At 42.0% G+C, this 25,704-nt stretch overlaps 1 protein-coding gene across 3 annotated transcripts in view; it reads right to left on the bottom strand.

The window, feature by feature from the left end:
- LOC140198993 (kelch-like protein 9) overlaps positions 1-25,387 on the bottom strand; it is an 80,349-nt gene extending 54,962 nt beyond the window's left edge. For all 3 annotated transcript variants that reach the window (XM_072260347.1, XM_072260348.1, XM_072260349.1), the window contains exon 1: positions 25,171-25,387. The gene's annotated coding sequence lies outside the window, so the exon portion shown is untranslated. The remainder of the gene's footprint in view (positions 1-25,170) is intronic.
- Positions 25,388-25,704: the final 317 nt, after the last annotated feature.

The following is a 25,704-nucleotide window of genomic DNA, read 5'->3' as shown; positions in this document are numbered from 1 at the left end:
AAGGATTAATGCAATGGCTATGATCGCATTGAATGATACGGCAGGCTTGAGAGATCTGGTGACCTACTTCTGTTCCTATTTTGTGGTCTTGCATTTACCAGCAACATTTCTCTTAAAAACCTGATAAAATAAAGTGCATGTGCAGCCTTGTCCAAAGCTCATCCTGTGAGAGAAACTCAGTGGGTCAGGCAGCATCCATGGAAAGGAATAAACAGTTGATGTTTGGGGCCAGGACCCTTCATTAGGACTGGAAAGGAAGGGGGAAGGAACTGGAGAGCTTCAGTGTCTCGTAATTTTTAAAAATGGCAATGTTCACACAAAATTCACACAAAGTGATATGCATGGGAAGCCCACAAAATGAGTGAGTTGCCCCTCCCTCAGATTTGTTCTTCTTACATAAGAACCAGTTTGCCCTTTGTCTGCTCCACCACTCAACAAAGTTGTTGCTGATCTGACCTTGACCTCAACGCCACACTCCTGTTCTCTGCCCACACTTCTTGACCCCATTGTGATTGCAACATGAATATATTCAATGATTCTGTCTCAACAGCCCCGGGGTTAACAGCTTCAAGCATTTATGACTTTCTGTGAGAAAAATTCCTCATTTCCATCTTAAATGGATGACCCTTCATTCTGAATGTACGCCCACTGGGTTGGGATATCTTTAAAAGGGGGAGGGGGGGACATCTGCCCCCTGAATTCTCTTCAGAATCATGGTTAGATCTAGCTGAATATTTCTTCAAACATCAACCACCACAACCCAGTGAACCTTCCTTGAACTGCTTCCAGTGCAGGTGTAACATTCTGAACTTCCAAACTATAAGTAATACTCCAGGTGTAGTCTTGTGAGTACCTTGTCCTTACAGTTTTACCCTATATCCCTTGCAATAAAGACCAGTATTTCATTAGATATCCCAATCATTTGAAAGAGCTGCATGCTAGCTTTTGCATTTCTGGTATTAATGCAGTCAACTCCCTTTGTATTTTATAATTCTTCCTTCTGCAGCAGATAACTTAACAACTTCCCACATTATGCCCTGTCTGCTAAATTCTGCCTGATTACTTATCTATATCCCTTTTAAGATGTGCTGTATCCCTCCCTCACAGTTTACCATTTATAATCGTATCATCAGCAAAATGTGGCCACGATATGCTTAGTCCCGCCATCCAATGTAGATTATAAACAGCAGAAATTCTCTCTAGTTAATGATGGTGTTGTTTTTGTTGTAGATATTTTTCTATATTTTTATATCAACAGATTCTAACATTTTCCTAACATCAAATGCTACATCAACTGGCATGTAGTTTCTTCCTTTTTGTCTCCCATTTGTTTGTCTCTGGTAGGATGATGTGGAAACCATAGAATGGGTGCAGAGGAGATTTACAAGGATGTTGCCTGGATTGGGGAGCATGCCTTATGAGAATAGGTTGAGTGAACTTGGCCTTTTCTCTTTGGAGCAGCGGAGGATGAGAGGTGACCTGATAGAGGTGTATAAGATGATGAGAGGCATTGATTGTGTGGATATTCAGAGGCTTTTTCCCAGGGCTGAAATGGTTGCCACAAGAGGACACAGGTTTAAGGTGCTGGGGAGTAGGTACAGAGGAGATGTCTGGGGTAAGTTTCTTACGCAGAGAGTGGTGAGTGCATGGAATGGGCTGCCGGCAACGGTGGTGGAGGCAGATACGATAGGATCTTTTAAGAGGCTTTTGGATAGGTACATGGAGTTTAGAAAAATAGAGGGCTATGTGTAAGCCTAGTAATTTCTAAGGTAGGGACATGTTCGGCACAACTTTGTGGGCTGAAGGGCCTGTATTGTGCTGTAGTTTCCTATGCTTCTAGTTTCTATGACATGAATCTGTCCCTCGCTGTACTGAGAGACTTGGTGACCTGCCCTGTGCAGCAATATGATGCGAACAGTTTGAGGTTGCTCCCATCTCCAGCAGCCTGGTAGGAACTGTAGGGCCATAGGTCCTTCAGAATATATAGGGAACACAGAAGCAGTTCCTTTGGCCCAACTCATCCTTGCCAGCCAAGGTCCCGATCTGAGCTAGTCCTATTTGTCAAGGTTCGACCCATACCTCTGAAAATCTTCTCTATTCATGTATTCGCCATGCATTAACATTCAATGGAATTTGTATCACCAATGTCAATTCCCACCGGCAATATTCCTGATCATTATTGACAAACTGGCATACATTGTCACGTAAGTGCAGTTGCTAATGGTGCTGGTCAGAAGTTTGGTAAGATACAAGCTCAAATGCCTCAAAGCCTTTCCACTGTCTGTAAAGTCCCCATTGGGAATGTTCGGTCATCCTCCACTTGCCTGGATGAGTATATCTCCAACAACATTCAATAAGCTCTCTGTAAGAAGCTTGTACATCCTTCCTGTGAGTGCAGGAGTTTCCTCTGAGTGCCCCAGTTTGCTCTCACGATCCAAAGACGTACCAGTTAGTAGGTTCATTGGTCATTGTAAATTACCTTGTGATTTCACTAAGTAGATGGATTGTTGGACAGCGAGGCACATTGCGTCAAAAGGGCCTGTTCTGCACTGTTTCTCTAAGATAAAAGGCTCATCTACTGAAAAGGCTTGCTCGTTATGTTGCAGTTGGACTGGAGGGCCTGCGTTATAAGGAAAGGCTAGGCAGGCTGGGTCATTATTCCATGGTGCGTAGGAGAATGAAGGGAGGAAGGGGAGTCCAAGCTAGGGTGCCTATGTTTAGGGTGAGATGAAAGGTTTTAAAGGGGACCTGAGAGGTAACTTTTACACCCAGAGGATGGTGAGTATATGGAATGACCTGCCAGTTGAAGTGATCGGGGCAGATACAGTAACATCACTTAAGAAGCACTTTGATAAGTATGTGAAGTTGTGGGGCTTGGAGGAATATAGGCTGAATACAGGAAATTGGGACTGGCTGGATGGGGAATATAATCAGCATGGATTCTGGGCTATATTGCTCTATGACTCTTGGACTATCTAGAACAAAGCAGCCTACTGGATTGGCATCCACCCACAACATTTATTCTCCCACTCAACTGCAGTGTGTAACAAACTGTACTGTCCAGGGTGTTCTGGCAGACCCTATACCTGCCACTTCTAACATTGCAATGGGATCATGTTGATTGGATATATCAAACTAGACCAGGCTGGTTACGTTATTTAGTTCTAAGAAACTTGCAAACCAGGTTGATACTATCACTTAGCACATCAAGTAGCTGATCTATCAATAGTTGAAAGATTTGTGTACTTAAAGGATCAGCAGTCACAGCATTTATTGTGGGTAATTGGGGACTCTGTCCAGTGGCGTTTGGACCATATGTGTGAGAAGGTATTTGAAACAATATTGTATGTGTGAGAGGTCACCCAAGTGGCAAAATAAAACATAATAATTGTAAAGGAATGGCCAGGCTTGTTAGGAATGATCAAGGAACATATAGAAGAATGACAGAAAGATGGGGTGAACTAGAATCCAGTCCTCTGACTTTGATTTCTGCGACAATCAACTTGTTTGTCTGCAGCTCATTGGTATTTCTTTTAAACGCGTAGGAACCTGTGTTTTGGAAATTCTTTGTGTTTTAGAAGTGGTTTGTAATTTGGAAATCATTTCTAAGATAGGAAACCTCTGAGTTTTAGATATATTTAAAGAATGTTATCTAAATTTTAATGCCTATCACAGAAAATAGACTATTTGTTCCCGCAAAAATGGAATCTTCACCTTTTTCAACCTGATCCGGACAGACCAACACAGGTGTATCAATAGTTCAACAACAAGTAACCATCGTACAAGTAATCATCAGTACTAAGCCCCCAGATCTCAAGGGCACTGAGTGGCATCAATGGTAAATGTGTCAAATACTGGCTGTAAAAGGATCTATAAAGCAATGTAACTTGAGAACCTGTGTCTAGCATAAATACTTTCAATCCATATGGATGCACCAGAGCTTGGTCCCACTAAACCTCTAGGAATAGTGTTTTGCACTCTAGTAATTCCCTTGATACATTTATTGGAACGTATTCTCTCCAAGACGCCAGCCTGTTCCTTTACTGTTACCTCCATGGTTTTGCTTCTTTTCTTCGCTGTTTGATTAATCACTGACTTACTTTTCAAAGATTTTCCTGTCCCTTGCAGTCTCACTTGAAATGTCCATCTTCTCCAGCAGTCCTCGGCTAGTAAGTCCAACAGGTGGGTTGGGTTTCCCAGTGGACATGTGAAGTGTAGCTGAAACATTGGCAGACTTCCTTCAAGTCAGTCCAGCTCAAAGGCTTTTCAGCTCACTCTTCAAAAGCTCGATCTCTGTGGCATCAGGGGTCACTTCCACAACAGAGGTTGTCACTGAAGACATTACTTTGCTTTTGGAGATGTTCCACTTCTCAATCATGTTTTCCTCCTCTCTAACTTCTCTAAGTAACTCGCTAAAAGATGGAGCAGGGTGCACCTTGTAAGTCGTTCAAATACATAGAGCAATCATGTCATGTGACAGCGCACACTTCACAACTTGCTCCACCCTCAAGCAATTTCTCTCAGACATTTGAATGCCCTTTGTGGTGCAAACAGTGCAGCTGTTTCTCCAACCTGAAAAGGTAGGCAGACATCTTCTCTCCTTCCTCCTGGAACGTGTGCCTAAACTTCATCATGATATCGGCTGCACTTTCAGTAGTGCCAAAAGCATCTTCCAGAGCTTGCATGTAGTTAGCTGAAGTGGCTAATGGGTTTTCTGCCTTCAGGAACCTCACTATATCAGCTGCCGGGCCCTTTAAACTCTCTACCACTCTCTGTTTTTTCGTATTATCTGAGCACCGTCATTTATCCAGCGACTGAGATGTCTGCTCAGTTCAAGCCTCATATTCTTCCTCTCCATCAGGTGTGGGCTTGACTCCCGAGAACATTCTCAGCCTACAATAACTGGCTCTCGCAGGTACACTTTGGCATTTATCAACCAATGACGTAATAGCCAAAACCAGCTCAAAACTGAAGGACTTATTAGACTTCTTACATCAGACAACTCCTTTCCCTCACTTTGCAGAAACAAAACCAACTTGTCTTTAAAGTCTTCACCCTCAGCTACATCCCCTCTTCTCTAAAGAGATGCACAGGCCATGGCTCCACCTCCCCAGGTGCCCTTATCCTATCGGGCAGCGTGACTTCTGTCATGTCACTGTCATGGACTAACATGACCCCCTTACCAGCTGGTTGGTCAAAATGTCATTAAATTAGTGAAACTTTCCCCAATACTTTCACAGAACTCAGTATTCTAATTAACAGTTTATCAAGAATTCAGACATCCACCCACCTCAAACACAAGCATTACATGTGGATACGCTCTTCGTGTCGCACCAAGCTTTAATCCCCATGGCATCCATAATAAAGGACTTTAATTATGATGCACAGCACTTTCCACAAGCATTAGTTTAAACACTGTCTCAAAGACACAAATAAACTGCTTAATCAATTCTTGCACAGCATTCAATCTCTGGACGAGCATCCCACAAATGCACCCCTCTCACTGGGCTCATATACAAACTTGGCTCGTTAGCTAGCTCCGTATGACTCAGCAGTGAGAGGGCCACACTCCATAAGTAACACACATTTAGGGTTAGTATAATTTGGGTGTAACTGAACAGGAAAGTTAGGATGTTCTGATTAAGGAATATCGTTTGTAGTGAATGCTGTGTAAATACTGCCTCATATGCAGGTATTGTTCATCAGGAAATATCAGATTGTAAGTGGGCATGAAATTATAAAGAAAGTATATTTACCAATTTTACAACTTTGTTAAACAGTTAACAGGAAAATAAAAGAAAGATAAAAGGACCCATTACAGTTAAACCGGTGCAATGTGCACTTAAACGTTGGAGCTCATTTCTGAAATAGACGGGCATATCGTTGTACTCGTGCTGAACCCACGTTCTGCATGAAAGACACCTCAAAGACTATCTCGAGAAAACTCTTTAACTCAAAAGTATGGACACTTCCTCCTTGGGACTTTTCATCTTCACAAAGCACTTCTACAACGGGGTCTCTCATTTGAGCAGCATTCTGCAGGCATCTTCCCTTGCCCTTGTTCCACAACTCCTGACTTTTTTTCTCTATTGTGCTTGGATCTATTGTTCTTCACAACTTGCTATGCTTTTTGCTTTACTGACTCTTAGTAAAAGTTACTTTTTATCACCTCTTCATCTGAAAGCCCCCCAATAAGCAAACGTCCAGACTGGTAAAAAAGCATAACCTAAGTAGTAGCTACCACAACCTCATTACCGTATATGTTGCATGATTTGGTTCCTCTTGTGAGGTAGGGTAGGGACAGTGTGAAAGGAATTGTTGGTTTCCCTCTGTATTTTTAGCTGGTTGTAAAGCACCCACCCCTGCCTTGCCTGATGATGAGAGGAGCTCTGTACATCAGATCATTCCTTTGTGGTCAGAATCTTACTATCAATGCGTCTTGGCATGGCTGTGATATCAATGGGACAGTTGTTCGTTTACTTGCAAAGAGGGACTGAAAAACAATGCAGGTTGTCTTGTCACAGTTCATCCCTAGCAGCAGTGTAACGGAGTGGCGGGGGAGGGGGATGGGCTCTGATCTATGGGTTGTTCCCAGGATGCAGAGTGAGATCAAGTGCTGCTGGAAGATGCGTCAACTCAATGAAGGTGCACTTTTATCTGCCTGAGACTTGTTGGTCTTCTAGTACAACGAGATCTGTTAGGGAGTGTGGCTGACAGGCACGTTCCAGGCTGCAGGAGGACAACCTTAGGGCTGCAAAGAAGCTTGGTGCAGCCAATATAAAGGCTTTGTGGGAGAAGATCACAATTTTGGGTGCTTCTATGGACAATAGACAATAGGTGCAGGAGTAGACCATTCAGCCCTTTGAGCCAGCACCGTCATTCACTGTGATCATGGCTGATCATCCACAATCAGTATCCAGTGTTCCTGCCTTATCCCCATAACCTTTGATTCCGCTATCTTTAAGAGCTCTATCCATCTCTTTCTTGAAAACATCCAGAGACTTGGCCTCCACAGCCTTCTGGGGCAGAGCATTCCATATATCCTCCACTCTCTGGGTGAAAAGGTTTTTCCTCAACTCCGTTCTAAATGGCCTACCCCTTATTCTTAAACTGTGGCCTCTGGTTCTGGACTCACCCATCAGTGGGAACATGCTTCCTGCCTCCAGCGTGTCCAATCCCTTAATAATCTTATGTGTTTCAATAAGATCCCCTCTCAGCCTTCTAAATTCCAGAGTATACAAGCCCAGTCGCTCCAATCTTTTGACATATGACAGTCCTGCCATCCCGGGAATTAACCTTGTGAACCTACGCTGCACTCCCTCAATAGCAAGAATGTCCTGCTGCTAGACATTGAAGGGCTAAGTCATATGTAGAAACCCCTCAAATATTTGCAGTTCTGTATCCTCGGAGGAGACTACATGAGTGGTAATGGTGCTCTGTGCACAAAATGTACTAACAGTACCAATGTATAGATTGTGAACACTGATTGTACAAGCTGAAAGCACTATGAATGTTTTTCATGGCTTTATTTATTTTTACAAATAAGGTTCATTTTTGGAAAAGAAAAATGCTTTAAACCTGTAGGGTCACAGGCAAAATGGGCTTCCACTACACTTTAGGGTAGGAAAAATGCAAGTTCTAAGGCAACATTCAGATATTGGATTGAGAGAGAACCAGATCTAAGCTGCAAGCTTATAGGCAGGCAGATGAAATCAACTTCTCATTCCCATTTTGACACATTCATCCATGGCTTCCTCAACTGCTACGATCAGGCCAAACTCAGATTGGAGGAGCAACATCTCTTATTCCATCCGGGAACCTCCAACCTAATGGCACAAACATTGATTTCTCCAACTTCCAGTTATTTTCTCTACTGCCTCCCTTCCTTCTTCCATTCCCACTCTGGTTACCCTCTCACTGTTTCTCTTCTCACCACCTGCCTCTACCTCTTCACCTCCCTCTGATTCCTCTCCTCCTCCCGTTTTTCTTTGGCTCACAATCCTCAACAGTGATTCCTCCTTCTTCAGTCCTTTAGTTCTTCCACCTATCACTTACTAGCTTCATATTTCAACCCTCCACCCACCCACCTTCTCCCACACCCGATCTCACCTATCACTTGCCAGCTTGTACTCCTGAACCCTCCCCTCATCTTCTTATTTTGGCTTCTGTCCTCTTCCTTTCTAGTGTTGATGAAGGGTTTTGGCCCAAAACATTGACTGCTTATTCCCCTCCATGACTTGCTGAGTTCCTCCAGCATTTTGTGTGTGCTACAATTTCTAATGATTGTTAAATAGTTTTGCTTGGGTTTCTCTTTTTGTAAAGAAAGCAATTATAGTAATAAATGCTCACAGTCAGCCTTAATTTTCAAAGTTAAAGAAAACACACAAATAGATGCTATAGTAAACAGGGTGTAGTTAATTTGCCAGTATGTTTACTAGAAGTCAGTTGGTAACAGTCTTTTAATGGCGTAACATTCAGGGAATAAAAGGTTACTGCCTCCAATACTGACTGTTCTAACAGAATGCTCTCTCCTAATTGTGGAAATTAAATGATCTGTCTCCTGCATCTCTTCTCTTCCATTCAAAGGTTATCAGCCTTTTCAAAGCCTGTACTGCCAATGTGAGGTGTTAAAGCAAAATTAAGCAAAAGCTGAAGCCAGCTAGGACCAGAATAAGAAAACATAAGTACAGTATTATTTCTTCTTCTATAAAATCATTTATACAAAGTTATGTCTTAAGCCATTGAGACTCTGCATTCCCTCAGCTCTGACCTCTTGTGCATTGCTGTTGCAAGGACGTGGCTGGGGACGAACCGAAGAGCAGGACACAGGCATGGAGACAGGGTCGTGAGGTGTTAGTGCAGCCGCGAATGTGGAACAGGTATTCAGGAGAAACTTTACACGGAGAACAAGGTTTACATAGATTATCCAGGGAATCATGCAGAGCTTAGAACTGACAGTCCTAAGGAATCAGGAAACGAGGTTTACACGGACTAGAATAGACCAACAAACTGGCGAAGCATGACAGTGACGCCAGGGTTCTTATCCTCAGTTCGCTGATGGAAAGCAGGTGTGCTGTAATTAATGAAAATTGGGAACAATTGGAAATCAGACGAGGGGATTAATTAATTACCTAATTAAGGAGGTAATAGCAAGATGGGGTATTGCCGACGGGGCCATAACAATTGTCAATCCCTTTGTTGCAATTATGATTGTCGTTGACTGCGTGCTTGAGTCAGAGTCATACAACATGTAGGATATACCTCAGAGTTTTTCTTACATCTCTCTTATATTTCTTTACATTGTTCTACCTCCTGCTGATTTTTAGTAGGTCTGTAATGCACCTGTAGCAAAGTGACTACACCCACATTGTTCTTTTTGGCCATTTTTTGAGGAGTGTTCTGGAATACCCTTCCTTAATATTGAAGTACTGCATTCCTTGACTAACAGCACAATGTCACTGGCACTTTCATACCCTCCTCTCCCCTGCCCCACTGCCCCTGTCTCACCTGGAGATTCTGAGTTGTCAGTCGCACCCATCCTTCAACCATGCTTCAGTGCAGAACTGCAGTCCCATTGTGTTAAAACTTTGAGTTTATCTGCTTAACCAGTTAGACCCCTTACATTAAAGTTGATACAATTTAGCTCTGAGTTCCCCTCCTGTACATTTACCTACTGGGCTTGCTAACATTTTCTCCTCTAGGTGAATAGTACCTGTGCATACATGTCCTCGTGCATATGATATTAAACTTAACTTTGACTGTATCAATGATACTTGATCATTGCTTGGCTCTAATCATGGAATCCCTGTTCAGTGCAGTGCGAGGAATACTTTCACCAGAAGGCCACCAGCTTCTCAAGGACATTTAAAGGTGGAAAATAGTCCCAGCTTCCGAAAACAAATGTTTGTGTTTTTTGATGTTGTAAACAGCAATACAGACAAAAGTGACTCAGTTGTGGTGATGTAGTTCGGTGCAATAATCTGAACCCCTTTCTCCTACCAGCTCAGTTTAAACTTAACAGCACTAAAAAGCCTCCTCACTAAGAGTTTGAAGCCTGAAATTTACTCCTTAATCCCCAAGCACCACTGCAGCTCTTCCCCATTTAAAAGCTTTCTGTCACCTTGTCTGAATATTTCTCTGTTGCTTCAGCATCCACCTTTACCAATGAAAATGCTTCAGGATATTTCTTTCTAACTTAAGCTGCTTCATGAATGCAAGTTACTATTGTTATTGTGACCTATTTCTTCCCCTTTCCTATCTCTTTTAGTCAGTACTTCTGAATATTTTGTTAATAGAATGACTGCTCTGGTTGTTGGAAGAGTGAAGCTATCTCAGTGGACTCGGGCTGTGCTGAAAATTCAAACCATAGTACACACAGTGCAAATGACATTCATAGATGAAGAGCCCCAGGCTGTTATATCTAGGTTAATGTTCAATCAGTTCCTCCTTCAAATATCCTTAGAGAGTTGCGACGAGTTTAGGAATTCAGTGAAAGAAAAGCTCTTTTGTAAGGATAAAACGAACAGCACAACAATCACTGAAGAGTGTTATCCATTGCAAGAATATCCCAACCATTGATTTCTTAATGATCCACACTTTAAACTATATGTCATGTGCATTCGTAAATAAGCAGTGTATGAGTACATTTCCTTTACTCATTCATTCAACAAATAGTAAAGCCAAAATTTAGTACACATCCCAAATTTCCTGTAAACTATTTAGTCTCTAAACTACTTTAAATGGCAGTTAAGGGAATTTAAAATTCAGTAAACAAAATATGCTATGTGTTTAGATTCAAATATAGTACAGAGCAGATAAGGAGGTGGTGTTTACTCCGTCAACCAGATGGGTTTTCAATAATAATTGGGAATTCCATGGTCAATGTTATTCTAACTGGACTTTCATGAGCTGACTTTAAATTCTGCAGTCACTATGATGGGCATTGGAAGATCATTATCACATACCTCTGGATAACTGGTCTAGCAGTGACCACGATACCTCTGATCCCCTCGTTTGATTCCCCCTTTATCAAATTGCTTTGACATTATAATTCAGCAAAACCATGTCCTCCTGCAATCTGCCCACTTACAGGCTGCACTGCTAAATGGTGAACACTCTAAGCAGTTTTACACATTTCTATAAAGACTTTGCTCATGCACTTGGTTGAGTTGGATGTGAAAGGATCAAGCACAAAATGCTGAGTAGATGCTTCAGTCCATTTGCAAAAGTGTATGACTTTGCACTGGTGCAATTTAACTCTCTTGGGTATGCATAAAAGATCTCAAGTAACTAATTTGAAGGGGGACAGGCAAGTTATCTGGGGAATACTCAATGATTCCATGAAATAAAATCATAGAGCCGTACAGCATAGAAATGGACCATAATGTCCATACCAACCTTTTTAGCCCATCTACACTAATCTCATTTGCGAGCAAGAGATCAGTATCTTTTTCTGTCTTGCTCTTTTAAGTACCTGTCTGAGTGCCCTTAAGCACAGCCCTGAGGCTGTGACACTGCTGAACCTCTCATCACAGCGCTAAGCAGTATTGCATCTGTATTGTGCTGTCTCAGTACTTTTATATTTGTGTGCTGTAGCACTTTTTATTTGCAGTTATTTTGTAAATAACATTATTCTTTGTATTTCTGGTCAGATGCTAAATGCATTTCATTGGCTTTGTATCTGTACTCGGCACAATGACAATAAAGTTGAATCTAATCTAATCTAATCTAATCTAATAATGACTGAATATGACTCCGCAAACTTATCTGACAGCAAGTTTATTTGTCAACCGCACTATGTATAAGTTTCCCACAAATCCTCTTTAAAACTCCTTCCTGTCACTTTAAAACTCAGCCCTTTTGTTTTTAATACCCCTACCATGTGGAAAAAAAGATTCTGATTATCTAGCCTGTATAAATGCCACATTAAGTAAACAAAGGTATGGGAATGATCTCAGAGCTGTCATAGATCTGATGAGCCAAATGGTCTTCTGGGAATATGAAAGAAATAGTCTATTTATTGTCACAATGCTGTTTGTGGAAGTTTACTGTGCAAAAATTAATTGTCCTTTTTCCTACATTAGTCATGTGTGACTACAGTTCAGAAGTATTTCATTAGCTCTGAAGCACCTTGGCATGTTCTGAAAGGGACACGATTGATGTTATTAGGTAATGATCTGTCAGTCCCTTGCAGAAGCTCATTAATTACTAATAAAACCAGTTCATGCTGACGTTGAATGTCTACTGTTGCATCATGGTAGCATAATGCTTTACAGTGCCAGTGATGGGAAGAGCTGGTTTCAATTCCTGCTGCAGCCTGTAAGGAGTTTGTATGTTCTCCCAGTGATTATGTAGATTTCCTCCGGGTGGTCTTTCCAAAGACATACAGGTTAGCGTTAGTAAGTTATGGGCATGCTATGCTACTGCTGGAAGCATAGAGGACATTTGCAAGCTGCTCTCCAGCACATCCTCAGACTGTGTAGGTTGTTGACCCAAATGATGCATTTCACTGTGTTTTTCAATGTTTCAATGTACATGTGACAAATAAAGCTCATCTTTAATCTTTAAGTCACGCCACTAGTCAATTATTCACTGGGCTTGTTTCAAACTTTACTCTAGAGATGCAAAGAGATTAGTGGCATGGATTTCTTTATGTATTGCTAGTTAATTTTATTTTGTCATGAGGTAGAATTGACAATTCTTTCCAAGTTTGCATGCCACCCTTACATTAGTGAAATGAACACCACATTGGTCCACATTGTCTTCAGGCAATCCTGGCAGCAGTTCGGATTGACCTAACTATGCGAAGAAATAGCTCATGTTCAGGACTTTTCAGGCCAATCTTTAAAAAAATTAGATGAAACATGCAATACACAAGTTCTGATTATATTTCCTATTTCCACAACAATACAAATGGGATCTTTAGAGTGGTTGCTGAAGTCCATAGTTGCAGATTTTGTGCTTTTTTACCTTCCAACCTGTGGTGGGAGCCCTTTCAGATCCATATGGGCTTTCGCCTCATTGGACTCCAACCCTGTTTTCACCCAAGGGATAATGAAGGTGAAACAGCTACACTAAATCCTCTCAGTCATGGGATGAGCTACAAATAGAAGCACAACAGACACTGAATGTACACTATATAAACTATCTCACAAATTTATATTTACTGCCCCTACACCTCCTCCCTCACTACCATTGTGGGCCCCAAACAGTCCTTCCAGGCGAGACGACACTTCACCTGTGAGACTGTTGATGTCATCTACTGTATCCAGTGCTTCTGGTGTGGCCTCCTGTCTATTGGTGAGACCCGGTGTGGATTGAGAGACCATCTGCACTCAATCCGCCAGAAAAAGCAGGATCTTCCAGTGGCCTCGCATTTTACTTTCCACTTCCCATTCCCATCCTGACATGTCAGTCCATGGCCTCCTCTACTGCTGCAATGAGGCCACACTCAGACGGGAGGAGCAACACCATATATTCCATCTGGGTAGCCTCCAATCTGATGGCATGAACATTGATTTCTCAAACTTCCAGTAATGGCCTGCCCCCATTCTCATTTCCCTGTCCCACCTTATCTCCTTAACTGCTCATCGCCTCCCTCTGGTGCTCCTCCCCTTTCCCTTTCTTCCATGGCCTTCTGTCCTTTCCTATTAGATTCCCCTTCTCCGGCCCTTTATCTCTTTCACTAATTGACTTCCCAGCTCTTTACTTCTCTCTTCCCCCTCTCCCAGTTTCACCGATCATCTACCACCTTGTGCTTCTTTCTCCTCTCCCCCCACTTTCTTACTCTCTCTTTGCATCTTTTTTCTCCAGTCCTGATGAAGCATTTTAGCCCAAAGCATCAATTGTTTATTCACTTCCATAGATGTTGTCTGGCCTGCTGAGTTCCTCCAGCATTTTGTGTGCATTGTTTATATTTATTGTTTCCTTATATAGCTCCTGATGCGGCCTCTACATTGGTGAGACCCATCGTAAATTGGGGGACTGCTTCGTTGAGCATCTCCATTCCACATGCCAAAACATGAATTTCCCAGTGCCAAACATTTTAGTTCCTATTCTGACATGTCGGTCCATGACCTCCTCTTTGGCCAAGATGAGGTCGCCCTCAGGGTAGAGGAACAACACTTTATATTCCGTCTGGGTAGTCTCCAACCGGTATTAATTTTGATACCTCCTTCTGCTTAAAAAAATCCTCCCCCTCCCCTCTTATTCTTCTATTCCCCACTCTGTCCTTTTCCCTGTTTCCCCTTGCGTATCACCTCCTCATGGATCCCCTCTTCCTTCCATTTCTCCTATAGTCCATTCTCCTCTTCTATCGGATTCCTTCCTCTCCAGCCCTTTACCTTTCATACTCACCTGACTTCACCTATCACCTTCTAGCTATCTTCCTTCCCCCTGACCCCCTGACCTTTTTAATCTGGAGTCTACCCCCTTCCTTTTCAGTCCTGAAGAAGGGTCTCATCCCAAAAGGCCGATTGTTTATTCATGTCTAGGGATGCTGCCAGACCTGGAGAGTCCTTTCAGCATGTTGTGTGTGTTGCTTTAGATTTCCAGCATCTGCAGAAATTTGTGTTTATCTTATTGTGGTTTTTTTTTGTGCTTTATAGGATCCAGAGTAATAATTATTTTGTTCCTCTTTATGCTTGTGTACTGGAAATGGCACGAGAGAATCTTAAATCTTGAAAGCACACCCCACCCACGCCCATTTATTAAGCTTTGGGTCCAGTTTTGTGCCTCAGGACTCCAGTTCACAGTGCATCATTTATTTTGGATCCTGCAATGGATTTACACTTGAAATATGAATTTACTCACATTATTTTGTGTATAGAATGTTCATGCCTTTGTTGTAAGTCTCTAACAACCACTAGGGAGGTTCCAATAACACTATAGAATAAGTCTCATTGTAATCATGACAGTAGTGTTAGAACCTGCAGTGCCTACAGTCCCTTTACTGTGTTCGTTGTTGAATATAACAACATGTATTTGGCAGAAATGATACCAAAGGCTTAATTTCTCAAAATTTTGGCCATAGTAAGCTACTTTCAGTAAGTATTTTGCATAAGCAAGAGGATGTGGTTCAGCTTGACCACTACGTTCTCAGCTAACTATTCCAGCTTCACAGAATACACGGATTACCGTCTACTCCACAGCAGTCTGCAAGTGTTGACATTTTTTATAAAATTTTCCTGTTTTTAAGAGTATAGCACATGATACTATGCACTCAGGATTTTTGAAAATTCTGGTTTTGGTTTTATAGTTCCTTCTAAAGTTTCCTCAAATATTTTTTGCCATTATCACATAGTGGTCATTCTTATCTTTATAATGTGTTTGCATGTTGAGTAAATTCTCATTAATTGTTCCTTCCTGTCATCTTTGCACATCACAGTAGCCCAGCTGCTAGATCTGCTGCCTCCCGGTACCAGAGAGCAGCATTTAATTTTGACCTCAGGGGCCAACTGTGTGGACATTGTACCTTCTAATTGTAATTGAGTGGATCTCCTTGGTTTCTTCTCAAAGAATCCCAAACTCCTACATGCTGATAGATTAATTGGTTGGTGTACATGGTGAGTGGTAGAAATCTCAGGGGATTGATGGGAATGTGGGAGAATCTTTAAACAACAGGACAATGAAGGGCATTGTAAACAGGATTGACATGGCCTCGATGGGCTGAAAGGCCTATTTCAATGTTATTTGACTCCAAGACTCCATCGTCGTGTTACCAGCCCACAAATGATTGGAATCAGATTCAGCTTTATTTATTTATCAAATGTGCATCGAAACATGCAGTGAAATTTGAAACATGTAAAAACATATAGGAACATATAAAATTATGAAAGGGATAGATAAGATAGAGGCAGGAAAGTTGTTTCCACTGGGGTGAGACTAGAACTAGGGGACATAGCCTCATGATTCAGGGGAGTAGATTTAGAATGGAGATGAAGAGGCACTGCTTTTCCCAGAGAGCGGTGAATCTGTGGAATTCTCTGCCCAATGAAGCCGTGGAGGCTACATCAGTAATTATATTTAAGACAAGGTTGGACAGATTCTTGCTTAGTCAGGGAATTAAGGGTTATGGGGAAAATGCGGGTAGGTGCAGATGAGTCCATGGACAGATCAGTCATGATCTTACTGAATGGCAGAGCAGGCTCGACGGGCCAGATGGCTGACTCCTGCCCCTATTTCTTATGTTCTTACGTAACTGATAAAACCTAGGGATGTGCCAATGGCAGGTCACAAGTGCCACACATTCCGGCACCCATACTGCATGCCCACTACTTTAGCGGAACAACACAAGCAGCAACAAAACAACATAACAACAGCAAAGCAAACCTATGGATTGAAGTAATATATTACTATTTACAAATTTTCATATTCATATTTATTTTTTAACTTACCCAGTTAATTGGATCAATATATACATGTAATAAATGTAATGGCCAAGGTTATAAAAAGATGCTTCTAGAGGTTGGTCATTGATTACGTTACTGGACAAGTGGCCCTAAGTTCAAATCCCCTCATGACTACTAAGGAATCTGTACTTATTGGAGTAAATGGACCTTGAACAAAAAGTCCTAATAATGGGTCTTGGACTGAAACGTCAGCTGCTTATTCCTCTCCATAGATGCTATCTGAGCTGCTGAGTTCCTTCAGCATTTTGTGCGTGTTATTCTGGATTTCCAGCATCTGCAGAATCTCTTGTCTCTTGAGTAGAAAGTTGGTATCGGCAAGAGTGACCATAAAGCTACTTCATGATGAGGAAAGTAAATCTGCTGTTCTTGCCTCCTCACATCTGCGATTCCCGATCCTTGGCAGTGTGGTTTGTCACAAACGGCTGAGCAAAAACACTTGGTTCAAAGACCAGCATGGATGGATAATAGAGATTCTAAATATCATACTTCAAAGCACTTTTGTGCCAAATAATTACTTCTGAATGGTGCACACTATCATTTTATAGTTCAAAGTAAATATATTATCAAAGTACAAATATATCATGATATACAACCCTAAGATTCATTTTCTTGCAGACATACTCAATAAATCCAATAACTATAATAGAATCAGAGAAAAGCTGTACCAACAGGGTGGACAACCAGAGTGCAAAAGACCAGAAACTGTGCAAATACAAAAAGAAATAATAATAGTAATAAAAAAATAAGTAAGTAATAATTATCAAGAACATGAGATGAAGAGTCCTTGAAAGTGAGTCCATAGGTTGTGGGCACAGTTCAGTGATGGGGCAAGTGAAGTTGAGTGAAGTTATCCCCTCTGGTTCAAGTGCCTTATGGCTGAGGGGTAATAACTATTCATGAACCTGGTGGTGTGAGTCCTGAGGTTCCTGTGCCTTTCTCCTGATGGCAGCAGTGAAATAAGAGCAGAAACTGAGTGGTGGGGGTCCCCAATGATGGACACAGCTTTCCTGCGATAATGCTCCATGTAGGTATGCTCAATAGTGAGGTGGACTTTACATGTGATGGACTGGGCTGAATCTGCTACTTTTTGTAGGATTTTCTGTTCAAGGGCATTGGCGTTTCCATACCAGATAGTGATGCTGCCAGTCAATATGCTTTCCACCACACATCTATAGACGTTTGTCATAATTTTAGATGTCAGGCTAAATATTTGCAAATGTCTAAAGAGGTTCCTATTTGTCACAGAAATTTACACACAGCTGATGTGAGATTATTTGCCATCTCCCCCTGTGTTTGAACTTTCCCATTTATAATGTTGAATGAACAAACTGTAACTCTCCCCTCTAACACTGTTGGCTAATCTAGAGCAAAAGGTTGCTGGGTAAATTGCTGAGCATGCCTTTCATTTGGTCCAAATTAATTTCTGTGCCTCTTCTGGATCCCTTAACATGAAAGTGGGTGTTGTCTATTTTGGACTTCAGAAAGGCCTTTGACAAAGTCCCACATGATACACTGTTCTGAAAGTTGAGGTCCCAGAGAATCCAGGAAGAGCTAGTTAGCTCAGAGACTAGAAGCTCCGGGTGGATGAAAGTTGGTTCTTGGAGTGGAGGCTGTTGACTAGTTCATGCTGGGGGGTGGAGGGGTGGGTGGGTCTGTGTTGGGACTCTTCTTTTTTGTATCTATATAATTGATTTGGATGTGAATACACAGGACTTGATCAGTCAGTGGATGTCACAAAATTAGGAGGTGCTTATTATTGTAGATTACAGGAGAACCTTGATCAGTTAGGGAAGTGAACCGAGGTGTGGCAAATACAGTATATTACAGTACCAATGTGTGAGGTGATGTACTTTGGAAAGCCAAACCAGAGTGGGATTTACACTCTGAATGCTAGGACAAAGGAGAGTGTAATAGAACAGAGGAATCCAGGAGTATAGTAGTAGAGTTTATTGAAAGTGATGTCATCGGTAGACAGGGTGGTGAAAAAGGCGTTTAGTACGCTGGCCTTCAGCAGTTATTTTAAGATCAGTGAGTCCACACTTGGAGTGCTGAGTATAGTTTTGGTTAGCCTGTTATAAGAAAGATGTGGTTAAACTGTGCAGGAAAGATTTATAAGGCCATAGGACCATAGGACATTCAAAGTACATTTATTATCAAAGTACGTATGCGGTGTACAAGCCTGAGATTCGTCTTCCCCGCAGACAGCCACGAAACAAAGAATTCATGGAACCCGTTCAAAGAAAAACGTCAACCCCCCCATGTGCAAAAAAATACAAATTGCGCAAATGGCAGCAAGATCATCAACCCCCTCCATGCAAAAAATATATCAGGGGCGCTAGTGCGCATGCGTATGGATTAGATGTGTTTGGTCAGTGCTCCTCTCCAAGGCCTCGATAAAAATTACTATTATACCGTGTTTTATTCATTCATAGGCCAACAGTCTATGTCTAAACTAAGTGCCTGGAAAAGTTTGACAATGCCGAAGGCAAATAAAGCCAAGACTGCTGACTGCCAAACTACCAAAGTTAGTGCTAACAAGGGGTCCGTAAAGAACTTCTCTGCATCTGAGATACTGCTGGATAAAACTTACGCCATGTGCAAGGCATTAGGTCAGGAGATTTCTCAGTCAGTTCTGCGCTGCATTAACGACCGCTTTGATGTTTTTGAGACCAAGTTTGAGGCGCTTGTGGCCTCCCAGGCTGACGTACAAGCCCACATGGCTAATCAAGAACTAACCATCAGTGACCTTGAAACACGCATGCAAGAGCTCGAAGTTAAGTATTCAGAGCTAATGAGACAAAATAGCCAGCTTGAAGCTAAAGTGCATGACTTAGAGGTTCGTTCCCGGTGACATAACATTAAGATTGTAGGGATACAAGAGGGTGAGGAGGATGGTAAACCTACTGAATTTGTGTCCAGACTGATTCCCAAGTTGCTCGGGGAAGAGCATTTCCTGTATCTGGTTAAAAACAATCGCGCGCATCGCTCTCTCTATCCTAAGCCGGCTTCTGGTGGGAAACCGCACACCATCTTGGCACGTATCCATCACTTTCAAGTGAAAGAGCTGATCCTGCACCACAGCAGACTACAACCCGTGGAGTACAAGGGAAATAAGGTCTTGATCTTCCCGGGCTATATTAAAGAGGTGATGACTCAACGTCGTGCCTTTCGTGATGTACTGCAAACTCTGCGTGATGGAGGAATCAAGCACACCCTGTGGTATCTGGCTAGGCTCTATATTTATCATCAAGATGGAAGAGCGCCTAAAATACTTGATATGTTTCAATGGCATCCCACTGCTTCCCCGCCCCCCCCCCCCCCCCCCATTCTTCTAAATTCCAGTGTGTACAGGCCAGTGCCAACAATTCCTCCTCATATGGTAACACTTTAATTCCTGGAATCATTATTGTGAAACTCCTCTGAACTCTCTCCAATGTCAGCACATCCTTTATAAGATAAAGGACTTAAAAACTGCTCACAATACCACAGTGAGGCCTCACCAGTGTCTTATAAAGCCTTAGCATTACAACCTTGTTTTTATATTCTAGTCTTTACGGACGATACAGATAGGTGAAGGGGCAGGTAGGATGGAGAATACAGGGAGGCTGCAGAAAGGACTTAGGCAGATTAGGAGAATGGGCAAAGAAGTGGCAGATGGAATGCTGTGCATGGTCATGCACCTAGGTAGAAGGAATAAAAACGTGGACTATTTTCAAAATGGGGAGCATCCATTTCAGGAGGAAAGTGAGGCTGAGCCTTATAGAAATGTTAAACATTATGAGACACATAGAGAACGTGGATGTTAATAGTCCATCTACCCCAGCTAGGGAATTCAAACAGAGGGGATGTAGATTAAGGGGAAATGGTGAAAGATTTAGAAGGGAACTGAGGGCTACATTTGTGGTGAGTATATGCAACGAGGTCCCAGACAAACACCTGGATAGGTATATGGAGGGGTGGGTCTTGGAGGAATATGGGATGAACACAGGAATTTGGGGCTAGCTAGGTGGAAATGTGTTTGATATATAGTGGTACCCAAGCCTGTATGCATACTGTGTTGCTGTATGTCTCTGTGAGAAAATAGGAATTAATCATGATCACGTAGATAGATTAATTGGCATTTACATAGGAATGCAAGCTGCTGACTGGATCAATGAGCATTCTGTCCTTTTTAAGAATGGGAGCCACGCTGTGACTGACTTAGAGACACACTGTATTTCCAACGCAGTGAGTTATTGTTTTATTGATACTGTGCTGAATTCAGAGTTGGACTAAGATTGTGAGCCATGGGAAGATGGAACACAGTAAGTGTGGTGACTGTTCAGCAGATAGATAGAAGGCAGAATTGTCACAGGAAGACATTTTGGGCAAGCCATGTATATATTTTCATGAGTTTAGAAGAACGAAAGGAAGTTGAATAGAAAGATACAAAATTCTCGAGGCAAATATAACTGTTGATGTTTTCCTCGTATGGGATTTATTTATTTGTTAGTGATAACAGCACGAGAAAGGCGTTTCTGGCCCAATGAGCAACCAGCAACCCAGCTCCACAACCCTAGCCTAACCACTGGACAATTTACTGTGACAAATTAACCTACCAGCTGGTACGTCTTTGGACGGTGGAAGGAAACCCATGCATTTACAGGAAGAACATACAAACTTTCTTACAAAGGACTCTAGAATTAAACTCCAAACTCTGATGCCCTGAGTTGTAATATCATCGCACTAACCACTACGCTGCCATGGTGCCCTGTTTAGGACTAGTGCGGTGGAAGGGCAGGAGGGGTCATAGGGTCAAAATTAAGTTTTGTTTATTCAAGATAGAGATGAAAAGAAACAGTTACATTTGCCAGCCAAGGCTGTGGAGGTTTAGTCACCGAATATAATGAAGGTTGGCATCAATACATTATTAGCTATGAAGGGAACCAAATTTCAGAAAGTTCCATACGGGGTTAGTGCAGGAGGTGGTGGTGGTGAAGTCAATGGACATGTCAGAGAGAATAGATTATGGCTAAATAAGTGGGAGGAATGAAATTGCTCTGAGAGTCAACTCCAAGTAGGCTCTGCTCATGTCGTAGGAAAATATGAAACAAGCTCTGTGTGTTGGTGGCAGCCATTAAATATGCGTGCGTAATAATTTTCACAATAACAAACAATGTCAGTTTTCCCATCTGAAACATCGGTCTGTGCTACAATTGCTTTGAAGAACATTAGCAGGCTTCACCTAAAACTTGGATACTACAAAGCCCAATTCACTCCAAAGTGTTGTACATTTAGTATTTCAGTAATATTTGAGAGGGTGAGTAGTTTCAAGTTCCTCGGTATACACAGCACTGAAGATCTCACCCGGACTGTACGCACCAGCTGTGTGACAAAAAATGCACAACAGTGTCTCTTCCACCTAGGCTATTGAAGAAGTTCAGCATGAACCCCCAAATCTTCAAGACTTTCTACAGGGGCACCACTGAGAGCATCCTGACTGGCAATATCACCGCCTGGTAGGGGAACTGCACAAACCTTGACATCTGGGCACTGCAGAGAGTGGTACAGACAGCCCAGCACATCTGTGGATGTGAACTTCCCTCCATTGCGGACACTTACAGCAGCAGGTGCAGAAAGAAGGCCTGGAAGATCATCAGGGACACCAGTTATCCTAACCTTAAACTGTTTCAGCTGCTTCCGTCTGGCAAATGGTACCACAGCATTAAAGCCAGGACTAACAGGCTATGGGACAGCTTCCTTCTATAAGCCATTAGACTTATAAATTCACATGTCTGTACATTGCGACGGAGTCATAACGCAAAGATTTTTACTCCCTCACATTGTGAGATGGATCTAATATTTCAAATAAATTCAAATTCAAATAATATTGTAGATATATTGTTTAGAAACATAGAAAACCCACAGCACAATACAGGCCCTTCGGCCCACAAAGTCGTGCCGAACATGTCCTTACCTGAGAGATTACCTAGGGTTACCCATAGCCTTCTATTTTTCCGAGCTCCAGGAGTCTCTTAAAAGACCCTATCGTATCCACCTCCACCACTGTCGCCGGCAGCCCATTCCACACACTCACCACTCTCTGCGTAAAAAACTTACCCCTGACATCTCCTCTGTACCTACTTCCAAGCACCTTAAAACTGTGCCCTCTTGTGCTAGCCACTTCAGCCCTGGGAAAAAGCCTCTGACTATCCACACAATCAATGCCTCTCATCATCTTATACCCATCTATCAGGTCACCTCTCATCCTCCATCACTCCAAGGAAAAAAGGCCAAGTTCACTCAAACTATTTTCATAAGGCCTGCTCCCCAAACCAGGCAACATTCTTGTAAGTCTCCTCCGCACCCTTTCTATGGTTTCCACATCCTTCCTATAGTGAGGCAACCAGAACTGAGCATAGTACTCCAATTGGGGTCTGACCAGGGTCCTAATGTTTTATTAAACATTAATTCATTAGGGGTTATATGTAAAAGTACATGAATAGTAGGTACATCATTACACCACTACTTTATATGTGAGTGCCTTGCTAAAAGTGAAAAATGAAGTTTACATGCTCCTCACAAGTTCCCTTGATTTTTTTTTGATTAGTTTTATGTTTTGGGGTTACAAAATATAAGCAAAGCAACCCACTGGCAGAACTCAGTGAGCCAAGCAGCAATGCAAGGTGGTGAGTGAATTGTCAACATTTCAGAACACCATCAATCTATTTCCTCCCACAGATGCCGCCTGACTCGCTGAATTCCTCCAGCAGATTGTTTGTTGTTCTAATTTCCAATGTTGGCAGTATCTTTTGTCTCAATAAAAAGCATTCTAATTTTACACTGGGTTGTTTTGGCACATGACTTTTTTTAAAAAAGCAAATTATGGTACAATTTACCAAAATTATGTGCAGTGAGACATTTGTAACTTTGTTATAGCAGACACTGCTATTTGCAACGTTAAAAAGCCAGTTGTGATACTTATGTGGCTCCAGTCTGTGGCCTCATCTGTACACCTGCTTGTTAATGCAAATATCTACTCAGCCACTCATGTGACAGCAATGGAATGCATAAAAACGGGTAGACGTCGTCAAGAGGTTCAGTTGTTGTTCAGACCAAACATCAGAAAGGGGGACGAAATGTAGCCTAAGTGACTTTGACCTTGGAATGATTGTTGGTGCCAGTTGGGGTGGTTTGAGTATCTCAGAAACTGCAGGTCATCTGAGATTTTCATACATAACAGTCTCTAGAGTTTACAGAGAATGGTGCAAAATAAAAAAAGACATCCAGTGAATGGCAGTTCTATGGACAAAAACACCTTGTTAACGAGAGAGGTCAGGGGAGAATGGCCAAAATGGTTTAAGCTGACAGGAAGGCGACAGCAACTCAAATATCCATGCATTACAACAGTGGTCTGCAGAAGGACATCTCTGAACACATAACATGTTGAACCTTGAAGTGGATGAGCTACAGCAGCAGAAGATCTCACACATACACTCAGCAGCCACCTCAATAGATACTGAAAGAACCCGATAAAGTGGCCAATGAGTGCAGATTTCGATAGCACAAGCAAGCTGCCATTTGACAAATGCACCTCAGCTCTCCGAACCAGATTTTTATTCAGTTACATTTTTACATCTTATTCTTTTTCAAATATTTCTTCCATTTCCTTAAAATACCATTGTAGGTTCTTACTTATGCTATCTACTGCAAAACAGGGACCATTCAGCCCATCAAATCCATGCCAGCTCATGAAAAAGTAATCCCATCAGTTCTCTATGCCTTATTTCCCAGTAGCCTTGCAACTCAGCCTCTGTCACGTGCCTCAGGATCAGGTTAAATTTCATCAGCATATGTCCCAGCTGTACAATGCAGTACGTAATAGTATAAAAATTGTGAATTACAGTAAGTATATGTGTATATATAAAACAGTTAATTATATATAAAATAGTTAATTTAAATAAGTAGTGCAAAAACAGAAATAGGAAAGTAGTGAGGTAGTGTTCATAGGCTCAATGCCGATTCAGAAATTGAATGGCAGAGGGGAAGAAACTGTTCCTGAACCACTGGGTATGCGCCTTCAGGCTTCTGAACCTCCTTCCTGATGGTAACAATGAGAAGAGGGCATGCCCTGGGTGATAAGGGTTCTTAACGATGGATGCTGCCTTTGAGGCATCACTCCTTGAAAGTGTCCTGGATACCATGGAGGGTAGTGCCCATGAAGGAGCTGAATAAGTTTACAACTCTCCTCACCTTATTTCAATCCTATGGAGTAACACCCCCACCCCACCGCCCGCACAACCCACCATACCGGACAGTGATGCAGCCAGTTACCATGCTTTCCATGGTATATCTGTAGAAGTTTGTGAGTGGTTTTGGTGATGCACCAAATCTCCTCAACCTCCTAATGAAGTATAGCCAGTGTTGTGCCTTCTTTGTATCTGCATTGATATGTTGAGTCCAGGTTAGAACTCATTGATCCTTTTCATAGCTGCCTACCATGGGGTAATCTACTGTAGTCTGATAACCTACCAGCATATCCCAGCTTATCCTCATAATGTAGGAAGAAACCAAAGTACCCAGAGGAAGGCCACATGGTTATGGAAATAATTTTCAAACTCCACATAGACAGTTCCATTTATCTTTTACTTCATTTCAATGCAATATCAATCATATGTCAAAATATTCCAAGTGTGGCCTATGGCATTGAGCAACATCATGTTCAAATTTTATACATTTTATACAACTTCCATACAATACCTAATTCCAGAGAACTACTTACCAGAGATGTCCAATAAATAAGCTTGAAAATACTATTTTTGATTTGCAGAGTAAAAATATTTCAGGTTTGTTTTAATAGGTCCCTTTTCTTCAACAATTAAGACCAGTCAACAAAGGTTTAGAGAAGTAAAGACACTTATACGAAGTGCAGCACTTTTCAGGGCAGCTCAAGTTCCGCTGTGAAGCTGTGGCTTGTGACGTCTGCAAAAAGCATGCTGTCACTGCACTGGGAAAAGCCACAAACTATCAGTAGATGCACAGCAGAGTAGAAATTGGACCTTGTTGCACCTGTTCTTAGGCGCAATAAGGGAACAATATCCTGTGTCTAAAAATAAGCCAGGAAGTTCACTGACTCAGTATTACACTGGGACATTTTTCAGGTGCTTCATGTAGCCATTTTAAACGCGCCTTAAGCCCTTACATATGCAAAGGTTTCAACATACCATCCTAGGCCCCCTGGGCGATATTAGATTCCATCAGGCCAGTTTCGTTCAGGTTTCTTAAGCAGTTTCCGTGGCCAAAGCAGTAGAGTGGG

Source organism: Mobula birostris, chromosome 6 (assembly GCF_030028105.1).
Source record: "Mobula birostris isolate sMobBir1 chromosome 6, sMobBir1.hap1, whole genome shotgun sequence".
NCBI classification, from domain to species: domain Eukaryota; kingdom Metazoa; phylum Chordata; class Chondrichthyes; order Myliobatiformes; family Myliobatidae; genus Mobula; species Mobula birostris.
Note: the sequence above shows the minus strand (reverse complement) of the source record. Positions and strands in the feature narration are given on the sequence as shown.